The sequence below is a fragment of the Euphorbia lathyris genome, chromosome 8 (genome assembly GCF_963576675.1).
Source record: "Euphorbia lathyris chromosome 8, ddEupLath1.1, whole genome shotgun sequence".
NCBI lineage: Eukaryota > Viridiplantae > Streptophyta > Magnoliopsida > Malpighiales > Euphorbiaceae > Euphorbia > Euphorbia lathyris.
The window spans coordinates 48,088,162-48,098,941 of record NC_088917.1 but is presented as its reverse complement, the minus strand read 5'-3'; the positions used below and the strand labels follow the sequence as shown (position 1 = coordinate 48,098,941).

General features: G+C 39.4%; 1 non-coding gene across 1 annotated transcript; it reads left to right on the top strand.

Moving 5' to 3' along the window:
- The first annotated feature begins 266 nt into the window (after window positions 1-266).
- Window positions 267-373, top strand: LOC136204293 (small nucleolar RNA R71). Its single transcript, XR_010675139.1, has one exon. It is a non-coding gene; the product is annotated as a small nucleolar RNA R71 (small nucleolar RNA).
- Window positions 374-10,780: the final 10,407 nt, after the last annotated feature.

Here is a 10,780-nt window from a genome sequence, read left to right as displayed (position 1 = left end):
TCGATGATACATTTATCTTGCCGAGCTGTCGCGCAAGCTGTTCCACCTGGCTGGTTAGTTTTGACACAACATCATCGTTCCCCGCTCTTTTTCCTTCACTCCTGGAAGAGTGCCAGTTATAGCTTGTGCTCACTACTCTCTCAATAAGGTCATACAAGGCTTGTGGTTCAAGATCTTCAGTGTTACCATTGGCAATGGATTCGATCTGGATTTTATAAATGTTAGTGACTCCATTATAAAAGTTTTGCACTTGTATCCACATGGGGATGCCATGATTGGGTACCCTTCTCAGTAGTTCCTTGTACCTTTCCCATGCCTCGGCTAAGGATTCATCCTCTTCTTGTACGAAATGGGATACCTCGTTTCTGAGTTTAATGGCCTATCTAGGTGGAAAATATTTCATCAGAAAAGCGCTGGCCATTTCTTCCCAAGTGGTGATTGTCCCTGGTTGTAAGTTCTTTAACCAGTTCTTTGCTTTGTCTCTGAGAGAAAAAGGGAACAGCTTTAGCCTGATCACATTATCGGAAACTCCTCGGTTTGATCTGAAAGTATTCAGTGTGATGAATTCCTGGATATGCCTATTTGGATCTTCCGACGGGTATCCATTGAATTGTACAGCTGCCTGCAACATTTGTATCATAGATGCTTTCACTTCAAACATGTTGTTTCCTTCGTTGGGCAACACGATGCACGACGAATGTCCTTCCGTGGTTGGTCTCGAATAATCTATAATTCTCATAACTGGAGGGTTGTTGTTTTCTCCTTCTTCTTCCTGATTTGGTTGGATTGGTTGTTCGGGTGGTACCCTTCCAGCCATCCTTCTTTCTCTTTGTCTTTCTCTTTGTCTTGCACGTCGAGCTCCCGCTCGATTTCTGATGTGCGTGCGGCGCCTAGGTAGAGCTTATGAAATATATATTATGATAAGTTCGTTATGACTATGGATGTGATCTTCCTAAATGCTCTATCTCTACTAGACGCTACTACTTAGGGGCAAGTGTACCCCGTCGTATCAAGTAATAATCCGGTTAAGACCGGGTATCGAATCCACGGGATTTATAACTACAAGTATTAAACGACTAGGTTTTATACGTTATCTAAGCGGTGAATACTTTGAGTTGATTCGGGGAACAACTACAAACTACTCCTAACTACGGGTGAGACAAATTTATATAACAAAAACTCTACGAAGCGATATGGATGGTGATAAGTTATAAATACGATAAACAATGACTCCCAATATATACGGTTAATGATTTACTCTTGCAATGACGACTACGTGTAGTGTGACCGACCCGTGAAGTACTTAGACTACGTGATTCCTAGTCAAGGCGTGTCTAATGCTCGGGATTAGAAATTAGGGCCCGTAAGTTCCGTGGCTTGTCAATTCCTACGGTTTTCGGAGTGTCACTTCCGGTAAGGCAACACCTATATGAATCCCTAAAGATAGCCCGAATGGCATCGGAAATCGTGTTTCCCTACACAATAATCAATTACGAATATCAAAACAAGTAACAAACATCAACACATATATAGAAAAAGAGATTATGAATCATAAATTATAAATATGGAAAATGTAAATATGGAATACAACCAAGCCTAGTACATAGGAAGAGTACAAGCTAATTAGCAAGTGAAAAGGGAAGAATCCACCCTCGGAACTAGCTAACCGGACTCAAGGCCATCTCTTAGGACTTGGAGGTGGAACTCTCGAGCTTGGTGAACGGAGATGGAACAGAACTTTGACGGAATGCCGGAATCAACGAACAAGCTCTCTATGTAAAATAAATCTAAAACTATGTAGCAAAAGCTCAATATATAAAATTCTAGATTCTTGATTCTATATGTATACTAAAATGAGTGCTAGCCACTCTTATTTATACACATCACGCTAGGGGTAGAATTGTAAATTCACAAGATACAAGCATGGAGATACATTATTTCTGCAGAATTCCCATGATACGCCCCGCGTATGGTAGAGGACGCCCCGTGTATTGACCCATTCCGTCAGAAATCTCCTGCATGTGGACCAAATTCAGATCTTGTTGTCTCAACCACGCCCCGCGTAGACTGGGGTACGCTCCGCGTGGTTGAGCTCCTGAGATTTAATGGCCTGAAATGAGTCTTTTACGCTTCGTGTGGCCTAGCGGACGCCTCGCGTATATGAGTCCCTGGAATTTTAGATTGAAGAACTTCCCATATACGCCCCGCGTGTAGGTTGGGACGCCCCGCGTGAGAGCAGTTGACTTGGAAGACCATGCAGTCTGACATTTATGATTGAGCTTATCATTGCTTATATGCCCCGCGTGTAAGGTAGGACGCCCCGCGTGTCAGTGGGTAAATCCCACGTGGTGCCTGCGGATTGAGCAATCATTTCTGACTTGGTGTTCCACGCCCCGCGTAGAGGGTGATACGCCCCGCGTATGTCGGTGGATTTTTGCTCCTTACTCATACCTGAAATACAATTCTCGAGAGCCGAGTTAGCTTGACGTTTTTATTTCCTAAATTAATAAAAAATAAAGATAATTAACCTAAAGTACGGATTTTATTTTTATTTCGTTATTTTATTAAAACATTCTATTTTTGCAATTAAACTTATTTATTTCATCTAAAATTAAACCGTAAATCACGCTAAAAGATAGGGACGAAACGCCCCTATCAAACCTCCTCGGACTTTAAAGTTTTACTTGTCCTCAAGTAAAAGAAATCGAAAGACAAGGGATTGAGATCATTAAGAAACAAACCATCGGATGGTTTTACCAAGTGCATGATTCCGAAGCTAAAGTTTTAAACAAAGTGTTCAGCAAGTACCTACGCAAACAAATGAGTAACCAAAACTTGTTTGAGACCTCCATGATCAAATTTAATAGGCAATATTAACGGGGGTTGATTATCTTTTGAGAACCCGATAGTACCTCACCAAGGGATTTCACTCTTACGCTCAAATTTTGGTGGGTCGGTGTTTTTGCACTCTCCTTTGCACTTACTCAAAGTCACTTTGAGTTTGCATTTTCATCCGGGTTTTTCCTCCTATGTTATGGTCTAGGCAATATTAAAAATGAACCCGGATGGGGGTTGTAATGTGGGTGGCTTTTTAGTGGTTAATTTTTAGAAACTCGAGTTCAAACACCATTTTGATGATCGCACCGTGTATTTATTTTGGCCTTAGTAAGTTCGTAAAATATAACTCGAAATTGCTCGGGTGGAGTTTGAGAATGCCTTTTGCTCTTCATTGTGTTTTTCTTTTTCTTTTTGTTTTGAGAGCGGCACAAAAACGATTTCGAAAGCTTATGGTGCTTACTTATCAAGGCCTTGGCTTATTTCGGGTAGTTTTGGTGCGATTTGATTTTGTTGGTATTTAAACAAGAGGAAAAAGGGTTAAATGTTAAAAGGGTATTAATAAAAAAGTCGGTTAATAGGCTCGAGGGGGTTTCCTAGAGGTTAATGAAAACGAGAAAAATAAGTTAAGAAAAGAATTAGCCTAACTGGGTTCGTTTTATCGTCTATTGCCATTTTTACCAAAATAAGTGTACTTAACCCGGTATTAGGTGCAAACTCTATGAATCGAGTGAAGTCAAAGCTCTCGAAAAAATTGTGAAAGAAATAGAGTTCTCGTATGAACTCTTTTAGGCTCAAAAATACCTCACAAAATATTTCGGGTTAAATTGTGTACGTTCAAGCTCTCGTCAAATTTTCAATTATCCCATTTTTATTGCATTTTTAAATTTCATTATAGAGATGACCTGTGGGTTAGGACTCAATGTTTTTGTTTAGTACGAACCTAAGCTTTGCATAAATTCTATAACTTCAGAATCAAGACTAAAATTTCTTAATCAAACCGATCCTTTGTGATAACGTCTTTTCATTTAAGAACAAATAACAGAACTTTTAATTAATTTCCGAGGGAGGTAGTGTGTCGGAAAAAATTTAAGAATCAATAAATTAGTTTAATTATTTTGTTGCTTATTTGATTTTTATTTTTGTTTTTGTTAGTGCAAAACAAACGATGAGTGCGGGGTTGCACGGCCCTCCGCGTTTTTTAAAATGACGTCTATTCCAAGGACGTCGCAAAAAGAAAAGAAAAACAAAAACAAAAAATAAAGATAAAATTTAAAAAGGACCCGGAAGGTCAGGTCCTACGCGTTGCGTGCCCAGGGGGACGCCCTGCGTAGGAGATGCGTTTTAAGCCAATTTGGGCCAGAGACTCAGATACGCGGGGCGCACGTAGAGGGGCGCTTCGCGTGTCTGAGTTTCTAGACCAGTGTGCAAGGAAGAAGGTTAGGCACGCGATGCGTAGAATGGAGAACGCCCCGCGTGTATACTAATAACGCCTGTATAAACAGAAAAACGAGCACGGAAAGAATTAAGCAAACACAAAGAAAAAAAGAAGAGATAAATATATAAAATAGTACAAGAAAATAGGAAAGATAATACGAACTAAAAACACGAACTAAAAACATAAACACGAAAAGGAAAAACATAAAACAAAGGAAAACATAAAACAAAGAAAGGGAAACTAGGGTGGAGGCGGAGGAGGATTGCCGTGGATGCGGGAAAGATATATGGGGAAGAGGAGAGAGTGATGGGAAAGGTGGAAGGGAAAAAGGCTGTCATGGGGAGTTGCAATTCGCAACTCCCCTAGGATACACGGGGCGTGCCCTATGGGGCGCCCCACGTGTCCCAACACGTGGTGTTTATTTGGGAGAGAGTTAACTGCCGAAGGTTACGCGGGGCGTGGTAGGAAGGGTGCCCCGCGTAACGCATCTTTTATTTCGGAAATGGGACAGACACGCAGCTGTGCGGGGCGTACTGGTGTGTGGCTTATTTTTGGATTAAAAATGGGATTTTTTTTTTGCGACGTATATAAAATGTCGGTAAAAAAACGAGAAACAATGCTGAAAAAGAGCATGTGGGAATTAAAAATTGGGGAAGAAAACTCCCTTATTCGAGCTTGGGTTGCCTCCCAAGAAGCGCTACTTTATAGTCGGTGAGCTCGACTTAGAATTTCCTCCCAGGTGTATGCTTCCATTCGCGTTAGAAATGAAAATTCTTGAATAAACAATCCGTACCTACAAAACGAGTTGTTAGTTTCAAAGAAATTAACGAAAACCAAAAACTATATTTAAAGAAATTATTGAAGAGTTTAGTGTGCTCCCTCATTGACTCCTTTGGTAGTTCAAAAAGAGTGAAATATTCCGAGGTAGAAGGAACCTCAAACTCTTCTAGTTTTGGATTCTCTTCCATGGGTTCACACTCAACCGGCTCATCAATTAGAATTTCCGTTTCCTCGCAATTGAGACATCCTTCATTATGTGGAGAAACCTTTTGAGAAAGCTCAACTAACTCAAGCTTTCCATTTTGACCAACCGGATTGGTATCTCTAATTGATTCGTCCGCGGTTGAATCCAGAGGAGACTTCAATCTGGCAATTTGATTTCCCAAATCCCTACAATATGCCTCAGTGTTAGATAATCTTACATGAATATCTTTAAGCATAAAGATTACCACATCGAATTGCGAGGTTGAGTGCTGGTGCAGACATTCGTCACCCATGTGGTCATCCCACATATGACGAATATGAGGCATCATACCATGGAAAAAATCATTAGTAACAACAAGAAAGAAAGCAAATTATTCACAAAGAGAAAATAATATTTACAAATGCTTAGACTAACAATAAAACGTTTTTGTCTAATATTGCAAGAAAGTATAAATCCCCGGCAACGGCGCCAAAAACTTAATGTGCATGCGGCGCCTAGGTAGAGCTTATGAAATATATATTATGATAAGTTCGTTATGACTATGGATGTGATCTTCCTAAATGCTCTATCTCTACTAGACGCTACTACTTAGGGGCAAGTGTACCCCGTCGTATCAAGTAATAATCCGGTTAAGACCGGGTATCGAATCCACGGGATTTATAACTACAAGTATTAAACGACTCGGTTTTATACGTTATCTAAGCGGTGAAAATACTTTGAGTTGATTCGGGGAACAACTACAAACTACTCCTAACTACGAGTGAGACAAATTTATATAACAAAAACTCTAAGAAGCGATATGGATGGTGATAAGTTATAAATATGATAAACAATGACTCCCAATATATACGGTTAATGATTTACTCTTGCAATGACGACTACGTGTAGTGTGACCGACCCGTGAAGTACTTAGACTACGTGATTCCTAGTCAAGGCGTGTCTAATGCTTGGGATTAGAAATTAGGGCCCGTCAGTTCCGTGGCTTGTCAATTCCTACGGTTTCCAGAGTGTCACTTCTGGTAAGGCAACACCTATATGAATCCTTAAAGATAGCCCGAATGGCGTCGGAAATCGCGTTCCCCTACACAATAATCAATTACGAATATCAAAACAAGTAACAAACATCAACACATATATAGAAAAATAGATTATGAATCATAAATTATAAATATGGAAAATGTAAATATGGAATACAACCAAGCCTAGTACATAGGAAGAGTACAAGCTAATTAGCAAGTGAAAAGGGAAGAATCCACCCTCGGAACTAGCTAACCAGACTCAAGGCCATCTCTTAGGACTTGGAGGTGGAACTCTCGAGCTTGGTGAACGGAGATGGAACGGAACTTTGACGAAATGCCGGAATCAACGAACAAGCTCTCAAGGTGATAGAGGTTTGCTATGTAAAATAAATCTAAAACTATGTAGCAAAAGCTCAATATATAAATTTCTAGATTCTTGATTCTATATGTATACTAAAATGAGTGCTAACCACTCTTATTTATACACATCAAGCTAGGGGTAGAATTGTAAATTCACAAGATACAAGCATGGAGATACATTATTTCTGCAGAATTCCCATGATACGCCCCGCGTATGGTAGAGGACGCCCCGCGTATTGACTCATTCTGTCAGAAATCTCCTGCATGTGGACCAAATTCAGATCTTGTTGTCTCAGCCACGCCCCACGTAGACTGGGGTACGCTCCGTGTGGTTGAGCTCCTGAGATTTAATGGCCTGAAATGAGTCTTTTACGCCTCGCGTGGCCTAGCGGACGCCTCGCGTATATGAGTCCCTGGAATTTTAGATTGAAGAACTTCCCATATACGCCCCGCGTGTAGGTTGGGACGCCCCGCGTGAGAGCAGTTGACTTGGAAGACCATGCAGTCTGACATTTATGATTGAGCTTATCATTGCTTATATGCCCCGCGTGTAAGGTAGGACGCCCCGCGTGTCAGTGGGTAAATCCCACGTGGTGCCTGCGGATTGAGCAATCATTTCTGACTTGGTGTTCCACGCCCCGCGTAGAGGGTGATACGCCCCGCGTATGTCGGTGGATTTTTGCTCCTTACTCGTACCTGAAATACAATTCTCGAGAGCCGAGTTAGTTTGACGTTTTTATTTCCTAAATTAATCAAAAATAAAGATAATTAACCGAAAGTACGGATTTTATTTTTATTTCGTTATTTTATTAAAACATTCTATTTTTGCAATTAAACTTATTTATTTCATCTAAAATTAAACTGTAAATCACGCTAAAAGATAAGGACGAAACGCCCCTATCAGTTTCGTCTACACGTTCTCTCTAATTCGAGATCGATAGGAAAAACAGGAGGTCCAGCTCTGCGCATAAACAATTAGAGAACTCCTTCTGGCTGCACTATTTAGCAAACAGATTAAAAACACCTTGTTTCACAAAAAACTTTATGTAAATTTTGTTGCTTTCAATCCACGGCAACGGCGCCAAAAACTTGTTGTCCTCAAGGTAGACTCTAGCAAGTGCATTAGATACAAGTAATAAAGTGATAAGTCGAGTATCGTCTCCACAGGGATTGAGGACCAAAGCTTACTAGAAAAACGTTGTAGAACAAGGAGTTCGTTATGTGTGACTTCTTTATATTGATGAGTGTTGGGAAATGTTGAAAACTGGTGACTAAACAACTGAGTTTACGTATAAAGATGATTACTTGGTAATGATAAACAGGTAGAACAAGCTAAGCACAGTGGAACAGGTTACCTTAAGTTCCTAAACAGCCTAATCAGTCATGAATGATGCAAATGAAGTCAAGGTTTCTGCCTTAAAGCTCACTTAAGTCAACTCTCGTGTGTTCTTAAGATTCTAAGACTTACTAAAACCCACAGCGTCCTAAAGGCTTGTTCTTTCTTGCATTAAGATCGAAGCAGCATTTCAAAAGAGAAAACCCTTGATACAACCACCTAACATGTCTGCTTCGGGGTTGGATGCTTGATAGAGAGTTCAGTGAAGATGAAAGCAGTGTCCTATCATTCATCTAACACAAGTATAGATGCATAAGCATGGAAAGATAAATCCTCATCAGACACTTCATAAATTAACATCATTCATTCATTAATAAACTTAAGAAACTTACATCATCGGCCCCAACTGGCCGAGCCTATTCAAAAGGACTACTCACTCATACAGGCGAGTGAACAATCTGCTGGTTCAAAGCTCTGAAACTCCATCTATGGAGTTTTCTTTTCTTCCGGTGCAAAAGTCTATATTTTTGTTTAATAAAAAGTGTGATCCCTTTCCTTTTGTCACTCTATCTATTTAAAGGGAAGGCCAAGGTTAATACGGTACTAAAAGTATCCGCACAAAATATTACAATCCCAAGTCAATTGTTCACAAATCTAAAATACTAAAAGTAGAGAAGATCCTTTTGACCCTTGAACACTCAAGGGTCGAGCTTTCATTTCATCTTGTTGCTTCTAGACTGCACTTATCCACCTTTCTGCCTGCAGCTACTGCCATACCTACTTCCCGTCCTGTCGATGTCCATCATCAGAAGTTCCGGCGTTTGACCACTGGATCAAAGAATGGCTCAATCTCCTCATGGCATGTGCGAAACAGGCTGCTTCCAGACTGTTCGGCTTAATCTTTCCTTATCTGCACAAAATCACCTATCAGACCTTTCTTGTAATAAAACATAAAAACACCCTTAATTTATTATAATTAATATGTTAAAATGTAGTCAATTTCATGCCTAACAAATACCCCCAAATTGAATCTTTACTTGACCTCAAGTAAACAACAGATAGAAACAAGTTAATCCAAAGGAAAATTAGGAATGAAAGAATACGGAAACATGAGTTTTGAGTGTTTCAGAGAAAAGAGAGGGTTATAGTAATCGTTTTGCTCTGAAGAGATATTAACAGAATATGTGCAAGGCATGATCTTTTGACGATGTTATGCCAGTGTTAGATTTTTGTACCCTACTCAAGAAATTCCTTAAAGCTTAAAATTAGACCTCAATTTTCACAAGGAACAACCTGTTTGCCTGTCATGCCTCACCAAGGAATGGAATTTTTCACTCGCTCACGTATGACACTTATTTGCCATAGGGGATGGAATGCAATTTCACTCCTCAGCTCAGTAAATACACCATTAGGGCGTGAGTTTGCTTCTTGGTCCTATGTCTTATGGATCAAAAATTCTCCAAACAAAGTCCAAAGGTCTTGAACATAGGTTGTAATGTTAGGCTAAGGCTAAGGTATGGAAGTGACTAGCTATTTAAGTGTAAGAATCATGTCTTCATGCTATTCAACTATACTCAGTTCTCAACACTTAGCAATTCTGCCTCAACCTAAATATACTACACGGCCTGTTTCACAACATTGGCCAGACTATTCATTAAACACACAAAAGACAACCATCTAAACATTTTATTTCCGGCTCAAGATATGAACATGTGTCCAAAAATAGAAAATACTTTATTCAACGATTTTTATCTTTCCTCACTCCAGCATCATCCCTTAAATGTCTTTATTCTAGCAATTTATCTTCACACACTCATATTTTCTTTAACCAGAGCAGCTTGTTTTGAGGCATGAGACAGATTCAAGGTGTTTTGGGATAACAGTGAAGGGAATGGGTTCCTTTTAGTGGTGTGTGTTTAAGAAAGAACAAGCTAAGGCACAAGTTGGATATCCTAAAAGTGTGAGTGTAATGCACAGGTGGGTTTTTTGTGTAGTGAATTGGGATTTAAATGCCTTTTTCATCCTATGATTGTCAAAGATTATATTTCCATTTCAACAGGGCGTACCAAAGCAAATTCTCCCTAAAGATAGTAAGTGCTGGCCCACTCAAAAAAAAAATTCAATGCATATTTAAATGCATTTGCAGGCTCAAGTTCTCTCTAAAGCTTACCCTTATATACTACTAGGGTTAACATATAGGCCTAACCCTAAAGAATTGCCTCTAGTCGAAGATTAAATCGTTGGATCGCTGCAATTTTTGGATAGGAGCTTTTAGACACCTTGTTCCTTATTCTGATCGGGGAGATCGTCGTTCGAAGGACCAGAAGACCAGTTCAGGTAGGTGGAAGATTGTTGGTAGATTTTCTCTCTTAGGGTATTTCTCATCTTTTGTGTTCTCTTTGATTCCATACGTCTTGAAGGAGATTTCCAAAAGTGTGATGTTGATTATGTATGTTTCTAGTATTGTCTAGGAAAGAACTATTGCATTGCTTTTTTTTTTTTATATATATAATGGAAGGTTTAAGCAGACTACGGTTCCCGTGGTTTTGACTTAATGGGTTTTCTACGTAAAAATTGTTGAGTGTTGTGCTTTGTTATTGCTATATTGATAGTTTCCTCAAAGATTTATTCAAATCCAGAAAAAAAAAATTGATAACAAAGTTCAATATGTCCATATTGTTGTTTATGCTGTTAGTCATCCTTGTCCAACTTGGAATATTCAAAATTTAAATTCTAACATACACAACATTTCAGGTACTTAAAGAGTTTGGCCTATGTTTTTCAATTTCTACCCAACACCAATATCA